The sequence below is a fragment of the Engraulis encrasicolus genome, chromosome 23 (genome assembly GCF_034702125.1).
Source record: "Engraulis encrasicolus isolate BLACKSEA-1 chromosome 23, IST_EnEncr_1.0, whole genome shotgun sequence".
In the NCBI taxonomy this organism is placed as follows: Eukaryota; Metazoa; Chordata; class Actinopteri; order Clupeiformes; family Engraulidae; genus Engraulis; species Engraulis encrasicolus.
This window is the reverse complement of record NC_085879.1, coordinates 19051670-19069922: the sequence shown is the minus strand read 5'-3', so window position 1 is coordinate 19069922 and position 18253 is coordinate 19051670. Positions and strand designations below refer to the sequence as shown.

Here is an 18253-nt window from a genome sequence, read left to right as displayed (position 1 = left end):
TTCAATGTATTGAAGATGTGTATATTTACTATATGAATACCTGTAGGGGTCATGGAAAGATTACGATGTTTTTTGTTTGTTTGATTTTGTTCTTATTTTTATACTCTCAAGGGGAGTAATCCAAGAAGTTGGGTCAGTAGGATTTCAGGTTATGTTGACCTAGACGTGGTGGTAAATCATCTAATTGAAAAAGAATGGTCGTCGCACACTCAGAACTTCATGCAGTTACATGAAATTTTACATTTTAAATGTAACTGCATGAAGTTCTGAGTGTGCGACGACCATTCTTTTTCAAGTTGAGTCTAATTGTCTGCCGTACGCACCTCAAACTGTGTGCGTTTACTGAAACCCAAAGAAAGGTAAATCATCTAATAAAAGAATCTGGAGTCCTCCATTTTTCACGAGGTTTACCACTTCTTGTAGGTTAACATAGCCAGGTTAATGACTTAAGCATGTTCTGGGAATACCCCCCATGTCCATTTGTAAAGAAGAGCTCATCGAGGTACACTCAGGCTAACCTCTCTCAGTCAGTAATCTCAGTATCTATCAGCCGGGAGCATGTAGTACAGTACAGAGAACCGGTTTACCACTTCGCTGAAAAATTCAAGTGACACCGAGCGAGTCTTCTGCAAGTTACTAGAATTGGCTGGTACAAAGTATGCAACAGGAATTTTACATTCTAGACACCTGGCTGCGCACCTCTGGTAAAGATAATGACCCAGAACATTCCATAAATATAATTTATCTACTGAAGATGGATGGAGGGGTGAAAAGCAAACAAGGAAGTCAAGCTAGTCTCATCCCGTTTTTAACTGGTTGTCATGGCAACCTTCTCTCTGCTCTTCCTCAGCAACATTTTGTTGTTGTTTTGTTTGGGCTTTGATTTTCTTTTCTTCAACATTTAGAATGAGCGTGAACAATCGCGTGTACAGGCCCAAAGTTATATGGAGGAGGAGAGGTGAGGAACGAAGCAGGTTTTGTTGTTGAGACCTTGCGGCTTCGGCTTGTTCTTGTAATACCAGTATGTAGCTGTGTGTTTCGTCACACTTTACTGTGCGGGCTGACTCTTCTCTGTCCACTAGCCCCTGTGTTGAAGGTACTTGACTGTTTACATGGATGTACAGTTTAAAAAGATAAAAAAGAAAAATGTTCATCTGTTCATGTGTGTGCAGTGGTCAATAAACAAAAAAGCCTGTGCTTTCATTTAAAAAAACATGTTGTTCACCCTTTTTTCCCCCCATCTCACCATCCTCTGTGGTGACATGGGATGGATTTCAATATACGGACTCCCGTCCTTGGTCTGTGCTTGTGGCCTCGCGTTTTGCCTATGCCCCTCCTCCGTGGAGAAAACAATACTTAGCCACAAACACTTTTTTTTTTTTGGGGGGGGCTATTCTTCATTCACCACCCCATTTGCATATGAGAAAAATGACATTAGAATTGAGATTATGTGAGAAATTGAAATAGAATTCTGTTGTCAGTGACGTCATCACCAGGCCACAAGGAGGCACGGGAGGACGGGAGGACTGGAGTCCACATATTGGAATCCACCCATGATGTCTTATCTTAGGGATGTCTGACGTGATGTCTCAGTGATGATAGACGAGATGTCTGGTCATTGAGTCAGTGTGGCCCAGCTCATTCTGCACAGTGCAGTCTCAAACCTGAAACAGATTACAGACTTTTAGAGAAATGGGAGAAACATGAAGCCATGCACATCTGCAGTTTAGTCATTGAACACATTTTTATAATTACACACTACACAGATTTATTCAGCATACACAACTTAAGTGTGTCCCAAGTCCTTTAGTATTAGTATTTTATTGGTTGTATTGAATTTATTATATAGAAATGAATGAATGAATTAATGAATTTGAGAGTAGCCTTATCATGCCACCACCGAGACATGACTAGGATCACAATAACTTTCAACATGATCTTCCACTGCATCACACTTCAGCCAGGATTTTGTCCTCAATTTCTGCCTCTGCAAAGATTTAGAAAGAGATGACAAAGAGTTACGAGAGTGATATTGCATGGGCAATGACAAAATGCTATGCCTCTGAACTCCTCTCCAGCTGAATATCACTCTTATACATCTTTGCACTCGTTGGTTTATAAAAGCCCAGCTAAAGGTTCAAAGAGTGTACTTGCAAACACCTGGACCTCTTACGTGCTTGCAGTACAACTAACGTCTTTGGATGAAATTACCTGGATAAATATGTGAGCAGAGCGGTTAAAAGCTTTCATCAGGCCCAGGCCAACATCGTCGGAAATGGCCCCTCACCAAATGTAATGATGAGGACCCGATTCTGCCCCCCTATCTCTCCCTGGGCCTGGGGCAATTCACCCCTTTACCCCCCACCCTTGTCAGCTTCCCTGTGTGAGAGTGAGAGTCTTCACAGACATACAGTGCAGCCCAGAGTTCAGCCAATAGTAAGTGTTTAATACGGCCTTTTTGAAGGGCCTGGGAGTCGTGTGTGTGTGTGTGTGTGTGTATACAAGATGAGGTCCTTAAATGGTGCTGATTCCTCCTCGCCTCTCAGGAGGTTGATATCGTTTAATCCGCCTCAAGTTCAAGCTTTTTTTTCATGCTGGTCTCTTACTTGATTTACTCATTTCAGGCCATTTGAATTTCCCCATAACCGCATGCTGAATCACACAGATTCCTCCTCCGCGGGAGCAGTGTGCACACTCACAGTTTAGCTATTCAAGAACAAGATGTTTCATCCAAAGCATTGAGAGTAAAAATACAGCATATAGCCTACATGCGTACGGTATATACAGTATATGCTTGATATATCCATGAAGGTTAGATCATCGGGTCAGAGGAGTTTTTTTTATTATTTCCTAGGTGATTTGAGGTCAATTGATTTAAATTAGGCTGAGTCATTCAAGAACATGGAGGTTTCATAAAGCATGCATGGCAATGTTGTATGTGCTGAATATCTATCAAGGCTCAGTGACAAAAAAGTATTTGTATCTCTCTCTCTTTGGTGGCATGGGGTTATGTGACTGTAAAGGAATGCTTCGTCATTCAACAACAAGATGCTTTATCTGAAATATTGGATGCTGTAAAAAACGATACTGTATAAGGTTCACTTAGCGGATTAAAGAAATGTCTGATTTGCCCACCCCCTCCCCCCTTTCTGGTGACATGAGGAATGACTATGCTCATTCAAGAGCAAGATGTTTTATCTAAAACATGCATGGGCTGTAAAAAATATATATAATAAATACATATATACTACAGTACATTACATGCTTAATAGCTACTGTATAAAGGAGAGATGGACAAACTCAGGCCCACAGAGGAATTTCATGTGGCCCCCAGAAGATTTACAAGGCAATTTTTTAAAAATAATGCTCTCACCTAATATTCTTAAAATGGGGTCTTGCAGGTGTGAGATTAATCAAAGTCACATCTAAATAATGTGCAGGGCTGAAATAGCCAACAACTTATGCCAGTGTACATTACAGTGTTTCTTATCATTGGCAAAGGCATGTTGCCTGCAACATCTGGCCCTTTGGTCAATATTATAAACCCAATGTGGTCCTCAGGCTAAAATAACTGCCCATCCCCTGGTATAAAGGTTCACTCAACAGGTAAAAAAAAAAAAGTATTGTGGTGCTTTTGGTGACACAAGGTTATGTGACAGTTAAGAAATGCAATGGTCACTCAAGAACTATTCTAAAGCATGGACATGGTCATGTACACAATACATACTGTACATGCTTAATAGCCATACTGCTTCACTCAACAGGCTGAAATAAACATATTCTAATAATGGAATTTTATAAATATAACTGATAGGAGATGTGTAGCTACTCAAGGAAGAACAAGTTGTTTATCTAAGCATGGGATGTATAAAATATAGCCTATACCGTCATAAAATCCACAAGTGTTCACTCAAGAGGCCTTAGCTTTATTTAATGTTCTTGTCCCCTTCCTGTAACACAGCAGGTTATGTAAGAGAATGTTAGGTCAAATATTCCTGGCATTTTCACTGTCTCTAGTTAGGTCATTCAAGAATAAGAAATTCCACCTGCTAAAAGGTCAAAAGGTCAGAAAAAGTTTAAATACGTGGCTTCCTTTCTTTCTCTTTCTCTTTCTTCTTCTTCTTCTTCTTCTTCTTCTTCTTCTTCTTCTTCTTCTTCTTCTTCCATTTAACACTGGATTATGTAACAGTATTTGCCAACAGTACTGAGACTGATGTCCTCTCAGTTGCGATGGAGGAGTGGAGTTAGCTGTTTGCAAAACAAAAAGGGCCCTGGATGCATTTCTCAAAACCATAGTTGCTAACTACATTAGCTATTTGCTGTTCGCAATGCAATTTCCCATGCACAACTACCCAAGTTGCTGACAGGCTAGCAACTACACTTTTGAGAAACGGACCCCAGATGTGTTTATAGACATTTGCGGTGAGAGGAACGGCTTGTTTACTGTAGGGGAGCGGTGATCCCCCTCACTACAGGAACTAGTGTAAATGGTGAGAGGAGAGTGTTTAGGGGTCTGCAGCTCTTCTCCCAAGAGGAGTAAGGGATCAGGAGAGAGAGAGAGAGAGGGGAGAGAGAGAGAGAGAGAGAGAGAGAGAGAGAGAGAGAGAGAGAGAGAGAGAGAGAGAGAGAGAGAGAGAGAGAAAGAATATGCACCAGTAGGCCTACCATTGCTGTCCTACTGCCCCTCTTAACACCACACCACCCCAATCCATTTAACAGAACAGAGGTAGGGGGTAGGTAGTCTTATCTCATGGACAGAGACAAGCAGAGGCAGGGACAGCACCACTACCAGTGTAGGGCTACTGCCCCCAACACCCTCCTCCATACAAATTTACAAAAAAATAAGGGTAGTCCTATCCCATGAACATATTATATTGCATTACTAGCGCTTTTATCCAAAGCGACTTACAGTTATTTACAGGTTATATTAGTTACAGTCCCAGGAGCAATGTGGGGTTAGGTTCTTTTGTGACGCAGGTGTTCTTGCACAGTTCGGCTTCAGGAGGGAAGTTTACTAACGTTCCACGCCACACTCTGCTAGTTGGCCTCCGTTACACTTTGATTAAGGGCACTTCAGCCATGGGTGTGTAGGGAGGACTGATAAGGGTGGGATTCGAACCTGCAACACTCTGATCTTCCACTCTCCTAACCACTAGGCAACAGCTGAATCAAAACCTGAGAGGGAGAGACAGCGCTTCTGTGTTTCATAGCCCCCCCAACCTGTTCACCCCTTTACAACAGACTCAAGGTTAGTCCTATAGCCCCCTTTCCCTTGTGCATATTTCCTGCTTGACGCTGTAAACCCACACAGTCGTAAAAGTCAGACGGACTCAGTCACACTCAACCATGACAAATGGGCTTTTGCATCTCATCATGACCACCAGCAATGTACTGTAGCCTACATGAGGTCACCACAGATCATTTGTATTATACTGTCCATTGCCCTGCGTTACTTTACAGTTAGATGTTTGTATTATCAATGAGTTACAAAAGGGGGGATAACCACTGAGCAATTAAATACAGGCCTACCATGCCTTGATTTCCATCTGGATCAATAGTCACTCAACTCTGCATTAGTCTACTCTGTGAGGCATGACAGCAAGAGAATTAGACCGAAGAGTGTGGCATACACTGGAAAGACAGCACACTCCAGACTAGAATAGAATAGAATTTGGAAAGCAGTATTGCTCAAGTCAATGCATTCTGTAATAGAAGACTCTTGCTGGAGGTTGTTGGATGCTCTCATACTTCATTGCATCATGTAGGTCACAGGTGTAGGCTACTTCTGTAATTTTTGTTGACACATTATGCAGCAGTGGACCTACCTCATGCTTATTTCTGAGCATCTAGTGTGTAGCCATAGGTAGTGCAAGTGTCTACAGTTTCAAGCCCCCTTACTACTGTCGGTATTGTAAGATTACAGTGACCCATACCAGTGCTTTGGCCCTGGGCTTGCAGCTGCTTAAATGACATGACCTCACTTTTAGAAATGTCTTCCATTAGCAAACCTCGAAAACATTACCAGCCACCACACCACCAAATTACAGGCTATATTTCCCATAATGATAGAAAACAGGATGAAGTTCTAAATATCACATTTTCATTTGATTTTCAAAATGTTCTTTCATACTCTCTTTGATAAATGAAAAAATGGTTAATTGTCCATTTAATTGTGGTAACGTGAGCTCCTGCATGGATGCGTTTTGCTTGGTAATGAAAGAGGGGCTTACATTTAGCTACATGCCAAGTCCACTGCCCTAAGCTAGTAAATTCCTGGTTGAAGTCATTGTTGATATCGACGTAGCGGCAGGGCTGGATCGTATCCTGGAGTTTTCCTCCTCTCTCTCCTCTCCCTCTCCAGCCGACTTTTAAAGTGCGCAGCACGCGCAGATTATCTTTCAACGGACAACCCGGCGCACGCACCAGTGTGAGGAGAGGAGAAAGAAGGCACGCGCTCTGAACACAGTTTCTCACCGGTAAGTTCAGCAAAACTTTTTAGCTTTGTAAGATTAGCCTGGATGGTCAGTAGGCTACATTTCCAGTTTCTGTAATTATTTTGTCAGTTTATTATTTAGCCTACTACTTAAACCTAAAAACACCAATAACTTTATTATTGAAACCGCATTTTCAGTTTCTTTTTAAATAAAATGGTTTGGACTTTTGCTGTGGGGGAAAAGCTAATGATGGCAGGAGACACGTCTTATCTACTCTATCAATAAACAACATAAAAATAACTTTTCCTCCCACAACCTAAGGCCTGTTTAGCAAGTGGCTTATGACCTCTTGTAGCCTATAACAGTTTACCATTGGCAAATGATAGACCACCTGCTTGATGTCATTATTAGAGCATTTTAAAACAGGGGCTCAGCTTTGGTCAATGGTTAGCATGGATTTCCAGTGATAACATGTTACCCTTTAAAATTCCTTCAGTTTAAGTGGCCTTAATGACAACTTGTTGATTCTATCTGCCCTGTATTTTCCTATGACATTCAGCATAATTGGTAGGCCTATGGCATTCATTAGACTACAGTTTATGTCTGTGTTTGGGGCAATGACAATGATTGTAATTTGTAATGACATACTTTTATTTAAAAGTTTTTATGTTTTTTGTTTGTTTGTTTTTGTTTTCGTTTTTCATACCCTTACCAACATTTTTTTCTCCAGTGGAAAAGGGCAGAGGGGGGTGCTGTAATTTATTTTGTGCTGACAATGCTAGCTGGGACAATGGTGGGGTCATGTCGGGTTGGGCTGCTAGGGCTGCTAAACATTTGAAACACATTAAGATTCCCATAACAGCCCTCTATTGTGTGTTCAGCCATCAGCTAGCCAGACACATGACATCACCCTTCCTTAGCAACGTTCCGCTCTCACACACCTGTAAATCTGCCGGGCAGACCGTGTGCGTGTGTGTGTGTCTGTGTGTGTGTGTGTGAGTGTGAGTGTGATGAAGGGGGCTCTACACTTCAGGCGCTCACTGTTACTGTGACATCATCCCTCTTGCTCTTGGCTTGTGTATTAATGATGTGTGTGTGTGTGTGTGTGTGTGTGTGTGTGTGTGTCTGTCTGTCTGTCTGTCTGTCTGTGCCTGTGTGTATACGCGCGTGTGTGTGTGTGTGTGCGTGCGTGTGTGTGTGTGTGTCTGTCTGTCTGTCTGTGCCTGTGTGTATACGCGCGTGTGTGTGTGTGCGTGCGTGTGTGCGTGCGTGCGTGCGTGTGTGTGTGTGTGTGTGAGAGAGAGTGAGAGAGAGAGAGAGAGAGAGAGAGAGAGAGAGAGAGAGAGAGAGAGAGAGAGAGAGTGTGTGTGTGTGTGTGTGTGTGTGTGTGCATGTGTGTGTGTGTGTTGATTTTGGTCTGAGCAGCCATCCATTCATCACATAGCCCTTGATGTTGACGGCCATATCCCTCTCTCTACTGTGACCTCCACAGTCTGCTAGCTGACATCAGGGACAGAGCATGACTCCATGGGCCCCTGGGCCAGGCAACAAGAAAGGCCCCCCTCCATGGGTGTTACTATAGTGTACAAAACGATTCCGAGTTTAGGCCAGGTGTGAGAGTCTATGTTGTTGTTGACCAAATTTGAAAATACAGTTTTTAAAGTGTGATTTCAATGCAATATGAGAATGGAAATATAGAGGCTTAGGCTTTTGGGCCCCCTTGACTCTTGGGCCCCTGGACCTGGCCCTGGATAGGCCCGTGTAGTAATTTCCCCCTGGTTGACATGTGTCCCCAGAGTCTCCTATTGCAGTGTTTGACTTGGCACAGGGGCACTCCATCTATTCAGCATGGTGACAACTGTCACCAGGACACATCCCACTGAATGGGCAGGTTTGATGAGACTGAAACAAAATGTTAGGCATATTTTAGTGTCTAGAAAAGTGCTATATAAAACTAATTTAGGGTATTAGTATTCTTTGATTCATATTCCTCACCCATGACAGAAAAAAGCTGAGACAGTTCGAGGGAGAATAGTTTGCTGGAGTGAGGAAGAGCAGTCTTTCATTTGAGAAGCTTACCTTGTCATAGGCAGGAAAAAAAAATGTTTTGGTCAACATTGCTTCTAGCCTACATTATATGCCATTATGTTACATTTAGCAGCCTTTACTGACTTATAGTTATTTAGGTGCAAGGTATCGGTTACAGTCCCTGGATAAAAGTGGTGTTAGGTGACTAACTGACAGATACTTCAGCCACAGATGAAGGTGTAGGAGATTCTTCCTAATCAGGGACTCAAACCTGCAACTTTCCCATCCCAATATCACCTTAACCATTCAGCCCAAGCGCCCTAGTCTAACCAACCAGACATTGAGCTGTGTTTGAAAGAAAATGGAGCAGTTGCACAAAATATGGGATTTTAAAGTTCTGAGAGGCATCCCTTACATCAGTGATTCTCAAACGGTGAGGCGGGACCCTCTGGTGGGCCTTGAAGGTATCCCATGTGGGCCTTGAAATCATTTTCAAATTTCAAAATAATATTTGTGTGTGTTGCAGTTAAATGTATACTTCAGTTATATTGTTTACAGGGTCATAGGTGGGCCCTTGCCAGTTGTGAAAATGTCAAGTGGGCCCCAAGTTGGAAAGAGTTGGGAACCCCTGCCTTAAATCCTACTACTTCCCTGTCTGTGTGGTGTCCTCGCCTCCCTCTAGAGGGCGCTATTGAGCATATCAAGACCGTTGCCAAGCCACACACACACTCTCTCAGGTCCTAATTAGGTAATGTGGAGCTCAGGATGAAATACAGCATTCCCCACAGTGGAGGCAGTGGAGAGAACTGTGGAGCTCAACACACAGCAACCACCAATCACACAGCCACACACACATCCTGAACCTTCCTCCTCTCATCCTCTCATCCTCTCATCCACTCTCGCTCTCGCTCTGTCCCTCTCACGCGCAAACACGCACGAGCGTGTGCAAGTGCGTGCACACTCACACACACACACACACACACACACACACACACACACACACACACACACACACACACACACACACACACACACACACACACACACACACAAACACAAACTACCAATACTTCCTACTTAGGTCGGGTCTTTGCTCAGCTCAGTTTGTGTTTGCTCATGTTTGAGGCCAAAAGCCACCCAGTACGCCCTGTGCTGAAAGCCCCTTTTCCTCTCTCTCTCTCTCTCTCTCTCTCTCTCTCTCTCTCTCTCTCTCTCTCTCTCTCTCTCTCTCTCTCTCTCTCTGATGTGCCGGTGCCAAAAAGCCCAGAGAGCCAAGTTCTCTTCCGAAAGAGAGTCTAGATACCACTGTCATCCTCATCCCTCTTGCGTAACCCCGCTGGCCCGGATCATTGCGATGGAATTAGACAAACTTCTGAGAAACCGAGGAGCAGCCATGGGTTGGGGTTGGGGTGGGGGGTGAAATGTTCTGTTTATTGTAGTGGGCTCTTTATAGCGACGTTCTCTTAATCCAAAAATTATTCACTATACTGTACATACTGTGCTATCTAGGGAGCAACACGGTGTAAACCACAGATAATGTACTACTTGCCCATGTAGTGAATGAGTTGGTGAGCAGGTTAGACATAGCCACCATCTCTCTCTATGATATGATCTGCCTACAGGGTATGTGTTGGTGGCAGGCCTGTACTCGAGTCCGGTCTCGAACTTGAGTCCAGACTCAAGTCCGTTTTTCTATGGACTTGGACTTGACTTGGACTCGCTACGAGTTGAACTAGGACTTCACATTATAGGCTACCTTCAAACATTTACATTATTGACATTCATCCTTTTCATTGTGTAACACTGACCAACATGTGACTCTGACTTGACAAAGACTCTAATCCTTTTGGACTCTCTGAATATGCATCTTAGATAGTCCGCTAAAACAAGCAAACAAACAAAAATCCATACAATAGTGGCACTGGCTGTCGTTGTGCCGCCCTGACGTGTGCTGCTTCTGAAACGTCACTGACCCATGTACATGTATAGTGCTATAGAGCTGCCTATGTGTTGTGGCACCAATCAGTGATGGTGAGTCACTCCTGAGTTTGTTCATCAGTTTAGTTTGGGGACGGTGGCCTCATTGTGGACAAATGGAGGCTGCTGCTGCTGTGACAGAATCCCACAGAAACTCTGACTCATGCAGTCTGCTGTGGTTCCTGGACCCAAGCTGGAAGTGTGTGTGTGTATGATGTGGTGTGTGTGTGTGTGTGTGTGTGTGTGTGTGTGTGTGTGTGTGTGTGTGTGTGTGTGTGTGTGTGTGTGTGTGTGTGTGTGTGTGTGTGTGTGTGTGTGTGTACGTGTCATTGTGATGAAGGATGGTTAAGTGGGGTTAAGCACTTAGTCCCCTTTTGGTGAGACCACTGGCAAAGACCTTCAACTGTCCTTAACCAGAGAGAGAGAGAGACAGAGAGACAGAGGAAGGCAGATAAAGACAAATTGAAACAGACAGTATGTGCGTGTGCGTGCACATGTGTGCGTGTGTGTGTGTGTGTGAGTGTGTGTGTGTGTGTGTGTGTGTGTGTGTGTGTGTGTGTGTGTGTTTTTGTGTGTGTGTGTGTGTGTGAGGTGGGGGGAGGGGGTGGAAAAGAGAGTTATTGAGAGAGACAGGAAGTGTGAGGGAAAAGAAGAAAGTTGGGGACAATATTAGGGATATGCATTTCTGCCAAAAACACTATTCGAAATTCGATGGCCACTATTCGAATGTTATTCGAAAATCGAGAAAAAAACAAAAAAAACAGACGTGCGTTTGCTGACTGAGGGACTCCCACCATCATCCCTTGAAAACATGTAGCCTAAATTCCGCCGACGTATCAAAGAGTTCAATACTTATTTACAGTGAAAATGCTGTCGAGTGTACACCTCTGAACGTCCAGCAGCACGTTCACTGAAGAGGGAGTCTGTGCGTCGGTGACGAGAAATATTTCTCATTCCCTTCCCCTCCTTCCATTCTCGTGGCACGGCAAAGTAAACCCCACTGAACAGTTGTTCGCTAGTTGGGCTGCATTCGAACTAGTTAGCAATTGTTGACAGACAGTATCCTGATTCGCACGGCTACAAGGGTGGGTGGCTTTTACTTCGGAAAAGTTTGTTTTACAAATCCGAAGCAACGCCATATGAAATGACCCCCAAGTAGTTGCAGATTATAGTGTAGTGAGCCAGATAAAATCGTCTCAGCTGAGAGTACCCTACTCAGCTAAGAGTTTACTTCGCTTGTTAGCTTATCATTATTAGCGTTAGAGATATTGAAATAACCTGCCATTGTTGACACTGACATTGGCTAACAGCTACAAGTAGCTTACCTTGCAGAAGTTTACGCTGGCCAAATCAGACGCAAATTGATGTGACATTATTCCCGAACAGTTGCAGATGACAGTCCATGTTTACAAAACCATCACCAATTGCAGATTTACAGTGTCAACGATTTATTTATGAATGCCCAATGCCCATTCCTGAAATGCACGAGATGCGTGGCTTCTCCCTTGCTGTAAACAGTGTGTGTGTCGTGTCGGCGGGGGGCGGGACGCTTTCAGATACACTCGGCACTCGCCTGACGTGTTGGAAATGAAAGATGAGCATCTTATCTAGAGCTACCAGAGAAATTAGAATACAGGGGAGCTACTAGGTTAATTTAATGTAACCCTGCAGTAGTTTTCATTTGTCACTTAACACTGCAAGGGAGGCCAACACAGATTTTTTTTACTGGCTGGATTTTCTTTTATTCGACAGGACTATTCTAAATTCGAAAGGATAACGAATATTCGAACATTCGAATAGTCGTGCACATCCCTAGACAATATGTTTTCATGTCATCCCCAACTATGGTCCTCTAGAGTCTTGACAAATAGTGAGAACGACAGTGTGTGTGTGTGTGTGTGTGTGTGTGTGTGTGTGTGTGTGTGTGTGTGTGTGTGTGTGCGTGCGTGCGTGCGTGTGTGTGTGTGTGTGTGTGTGTGTGTGAGAGAGAGAGAGAGAGAGAGAGCGAGAGAGAGAGAGAGAGAGAGAGAGAGAGAGAGAGAGCGAGAGAGAGCGAGCGAACAAGAGAGAGATAGACAGATAGACAGACAGAGAGACAGGGAGGAGAGTGTCCTGCAACAGAAGCCTGCTGTGTGTCTGTCAGTGAGAGGTGGTGGATGTTGGTCTGGCCACAATGACATGGGATGGTAGACATGTTGTCAGCACCGATTGTTAGAGGTGTCACTTGTGTCACAAACACATGCATGCACGCACGGACATGCATGCACGCACGCACGCACGTACACACACACACAGACACACACACAGACACACACACACACACACACACACACACACACACACACACACACACACACACACACGCACACACACAAATAGCGTGGGTGGGATGTTGGATCAGCTTTGTTTGCGTTGCCATTGGTTCTGTACGGGGCGTCACTACAGAGTGTTGAAGGAGGTAGTATGCCAGGTCTTTGGTCTCTGCCACAGCATTGAAAGGCTACAGTATACACAGTATCCGGAGAGTTGAGTCAGAGAGAGTAGATGAGAGAGAGGCTCCATTGGCCCATTGTTTTCGGGTTCTATTATTGCAAGGGGGAGGGGGGAAATCCCCCTTTAGGCAGACCTAAAGACTGTTCTATTCAATACTGGGAGTATTATGACAAGCCCCTTAGGGCAGACCGGAACCTGGTCATGTTAGGTGCCCATAGCAACCTATTACATTGGCATATCTCTATATACTTAAAGAATCTCTGGTTGAGTCCTATAGCATCTATACGTATGTCAGAGGGGAAAGTGTCCAAACAGCAGATGCCTGCTGTGTGTCTGTCAGTGAGTGTCTGGGACATGCGTACATATATCACCACCATTAGTAAGCGGTGTCGCCAGTGAGTGTAAGGCAGGCTGGATGAAAATCCTTTGTCTACCTAGCTTTATTGCCATAATATGAAATTAAAAATTAAATTGTGTGGCCCAAGCACATTGAAGGCTATATGTACAAAATATCATACATGGATTATTTCACTTATCTGCTGATTTTATCTGAGAAATGAGTAAGGTGGTATCATCTATACTGTATGTCAGAGGGGAAAGTGTCCAACAACAGATGCCTGCTGTGTGTCTGTCAGTGAGTGTCTGGGACATAGGTATCAGCACCATTACTAAGCGGTGTCGCCAGCGAGTATCGAGAGAGGTAGAAGGTCTCTGTTGTCTGCTGATGTGATGAAAGGTCAACACAGCAGACAGATAGACAGACACACACACACTAACACACACATGATTCTGTCAGACAAACTGTTACACAGTACACATGCAAACACACGCGCACAACCACATGCACGCACACACACACACACACACACACACACACACACACACACACACACACACACACACACACACACACACACACACACACACAAAGGTCAGGATTTTCAGCTTGTATTTGTAGGGGTGTTACCAGAAAGTGTTGAGAGGTAGAATGTGATGTCCTTGGTAACATTTTCCAGGGGTTTGACAGCCTTGGCAGATGCCAGAACAAAATCATTTGAACACTTCCTGAATACATACAATGTAATAAGGACCCAAGTCTAAGCCCCAACTCTCCCTGGACCCTAGGACAACTGACCCTTTTGTCACCCTGGTCAGCAGGCCTGTTTGTCACAGCATGGAAAGGTTACACACTAGCCAGATAGAGAGCAGCTGAGTCACTGTCGCCACTGAGTCACCTCTGCTTGAATAGTACCCTCCATGAAAGATTAGACGGGGATGGATTGAGTGAGGGATTATCTTTATAAAGACCAGTAGTGTCTGGTAGTAGTGTATTGAACTCAACACTGAAGTGGATTAATGGAACTCTAGAAAGGCGACACGGAATGGAAGATCATTTTTATATCTCTTTGGCTTTGTTGACATTGGCGGGATTGCGTAGAATGTGTGTGTGTGTGTGTGTGTGTGTGTGTGTGTGTGTGTGTGTGTGTGTGTGTGTGTGTGTGTGTGTGTGTGTGTGTGTGTGTGTGGGTCAAAGACAAAAACAAACTCTTGTTTGCTTGTTAGATAGTCCACTTAAAACAAAACAAAAAATCCATACAATAATGGCACTGGCTGTGGTTGCCCTGCCCTGACATGTGCTACTTCTGAAACGTCACTGAGGCATGTGTGTATGAACCAACTAAGAATGTAAAACATGGTTATACCCTCCTTTATGTGAATGTACATCATCTTTCACTGAGACCGAACAGCCACCAGAATATGGCGGAGGCTAGAACAAATCCTGCTGTGATGTCATGTTGGAGCCAAAAGAGTGTTCAATTTAGTTCAAATGACCCATTTCAATCTCACACCGTAAATACTATACGAGCTTGTAATTTAGGCCAGTAAAATAGCACATGAGCTCATTATTGTAGACAGATCAAAGTAGAATGTGTTCTCTTTGAACATAAATGAGATCAAATATGTTGCAATACTCCATCTCAACCACTCTTATGTTCACTGTAAATGTCACTCAAGACAAAAAAAAAAAAAAGTTTCTTTAGTGTGTGTCATCCAAGTTTAGCTCATTGTCACATTCATTCTAACCCCATCCCCTGTTAAGACTGCAGTGCTCGTAACACCCTTGAAGCACATTCATTTGGATGCTATTATACTTACCACTATGATGTCATCCCCACAAAATGGAGACCACAGCAGCTCTCTTGGCCCTGCTTTCCTTTAGTTTCTCCTCCATATGATCTGAATCACAGGACTCCAGCCTGAGAACCGCAGCTGCTCAAACACAGATAGCGGATGTGATGAACAACAGAGAGAGACAGAGACAGACGGAGAGACAATGTGTGTGCGCCTGTGTGTGTGTGTGTGTGTGTGTGTGTGTGTGTGTGTGTGTGTGTGTGTGTGTGTGTGTGTGTGTGTGTGTGTGTGTGTGTGTGTGTGCATGCGTGCGCGTGCGTGTGTATGTGCGTGTGTGTGTACGCACATGTGTGCGCGTGCGTATGTGCATGCGTATGTGCATGTGTGTGCGTGTGTGTGGTTGCATGTGTGCATGTGTGTGTGTGGATCATGGGTGAATCAGGGGGGGCTGTAATCTTCCCATAGGGAGCTGACAGTAGACTGTGATGATACAGTTGGGATGGGGCCACAACATTACTGTCTTAACTGTCTTTCAGGGAGCCCACAACCTCTAGCAGATGTGATGAGCAAGGAGTGTGTGTGTGTGTGTGTGTGTGTGTGTGTGTGTGTGTGTGTGTGTGTGTGTGTGTGTGTGTGTGACAGAGAGAGAGAGAGAGAGAGAGAGAGAGAGAGAGAGAGAGAGAGAGAGAGAGAGAGAGAGAGAGATTGACTCTGATGTAGCAACATTAGTGTGTTTTGGGGAGCTCACCATTTCTAGCAGCAGGGCACAGCGTTGTGTGTGATGAGCGCTGCTGCAAGGTAGCCTGCAATTCAGGAAGGGTGGAAATGTACTGTGGTGGTTAATAGATATGGGCCTCTATGTAACCATCACCAGCTACCTAACAGTAAGGCCTTATTTAGTGCTGAATAAATGTGCCAGCTACTTTTACCAGCCTATTTAACCAGCATTTGGTTGGTGTGATTTTCCATCCCTGTGAGGCCTGGACTGGCAAACAGGGTATTTCCTGGCGTGCCAAGGGTATCCAGAGTCTGATGCTGTTGGGGATTTAGTATTCCCTCAGAGACCGTCCCACAATTTAGAGTGGACTCAACTGCTCAAAAATGCCAGGGCTGTGTTTTGGTCCCGGTCCATCCCTATTGCCTGTTGCTCTCTACTCCGAGCAGCTTGTGCATTCCATTGTGAGGAGATCACCTCCACCTCTGGCCTTATCCTTATAATGCACCATCCGCCTCCATCAAAGGCAACAGGCGGGAATGCTGTACTGCACTGTTAAGGAAGTGCTGCTTATGCAACCAACCTATAGAGACTGATGTATCATGTATGTTGCAAGGACCTTTGGCACGTTGTTTAGCTTGCACTATAGTAGTACTAAAATATATGTGTGAATTTGAGAAATCTCTGTTTGCGTGTAAATGCAAAGCCCATAAAGGATGTAAAACATATCCATGTGATTTTGCTAAGACTCTTCACATGTACATAAGACGCAAAACCCAAATAGATTTTAGGACATAAAGCTTCTAATATGACATCATAACCAAATACATTTAAAAAATATATCCTTTTATGTGCAAACAAGTCCAAAGGCTAGTCTTATCACCATGATGTTTTAAGCATGATGTCATAGCCAAGCCTGTGCTCTCCTCTCTCTCTCTGGACCACCTTCTTTGATCTTTCGTAGCCTTTCATCAAGGACAGTTTACAGACTAGGAGTAGGTGCTGTACACAGCCATACAGACATTGCCTCTCATCATCCATGTCCATAAGAGCAAGAAAAAGCCTGGACACACCCAGCTGTGGGAAAATCTCGCACTACTGCACAGTAGAAAAATGCAACACTTGTTGTGTTAACTCAACACGTAGAGAGTGCATTTGGCCCCAGAGTACTCTCGGAGTGTTGAATTAACACTGCATTGTTTTTATTGTGTATTACAGCATCACAGAGACAGGGACATGTCGTGGGAAAAAAAACACTTCCTCAGCCATTTGTTCCTTCATCTTGCATTAGCCATGATTCAATCCTGACTTCATACAGTACACAATCCATTTGTACTTTACATCTTGGTTGTATAAGCAACTTTTTTTTTGTTTTGCTTCAATGACGTTTTGGGGGTGTTCGCCAGTTCATCATTTGTCTGCTGACTCCATCCTGAACCATGCATTCATTCCCAGTCCTTAGAAAAGTGCCACAGCTGGAAATAGTTGTTCTCGATCTGACAGGATCATTTGAAAAGGGGCCAGAGGAACATGTCTGTGCCCCAGACGGAGGCTCGCTGTGAAATGAGCAGAGAGCATAGACAGAGCATGTCAGGAGCAGCACCATTGTAGGTCCTCATCCCAAAATGGTGGGATACTAGACCAAAAACTCATTTCACATCATATGTGGGAAGCTGACAGGGAGGCAAACAGGTCACTAGTCCTGTGCCCAGAGAGAGCAGGTCCTCATTGCATTGTGTGAGGTAGGGGGCCCTTTTAGATGACTTTGTCCTGGGCCCAGCCAAATCTGATCGTATGCATTTTGACTAGCACCTTGAAACATACAGTGTGCAGACTCCTTTTTCACACATATTTGGAGCACCATCTGTCTTGTCTCAGACGCATCATTCCTCAGTAATACCAGAGAGAGTAGAGAGAGAGAGAGGTTCCATTGGCCCATTGTTTCCGGGTTCTATTATTGCAAGGAGGAGGGGGGTGAAATCCCCCTTTAGGCAGACCTAGGCAGACCTAAGGACTGTTCTATTCAATGCTAGGAGTATTATGACACGTCCCTTTAGGCAGACCGGAACCTGGTCACGTTAGGTGCCCATAGCAACCTATTACAATGGCATATCTTTACATACTTAAAGAATCTCTGGTAATACTGTATCTCTGCAGTCCTGATGTTACCCATGTCCGAGGTGTGTTCTAGAAAGAGAATGGAATAGACCACATTTGGGACACCATAGAGCAGGGGTATTCAATTAAATGTCAACGAGGGCCAGTTTTTCAAATTCCTCCCAGCAAAGGGGCCGAACTATACGTATGTATTATGGTTGCCGACTGTCAATGAAAAAAATACGGAACACTTCATTGAGGTGGGGGGTCTGGGGGTCCTCCCCCGAAAGTTTTGTATTAGATGCAGTTTCCTGCATTTTAACGTCCGTATTAGCTTGATACAGAAACTGTACTTTTATCTTTAATCTAACGATTC

The 18253-nt window shown here is 44.2% G+C and overlaps 1 protein-coding gene across 1 annotated transcript in view; it reads left to right on the top strand.

Moving 5' to 3' along the window:
- The first annotated feature begins 6341 nt into the window (after positions 1-6341).
- Positions 6342-18253, top strand: part of fhl1a (four and a half LIM domains 1a) — a 47361-nt gene continuing 35449 nt past the window's right edge. Inside the window, exon 1 of the mRNA XM_063190558.1 lies at positions 6342-6476. The gene's annotated coding sequence lies outside the window, so the exon portion shown is untranslated. The remainder of the gene's footprint in view (positions 6477-18253) is intronic.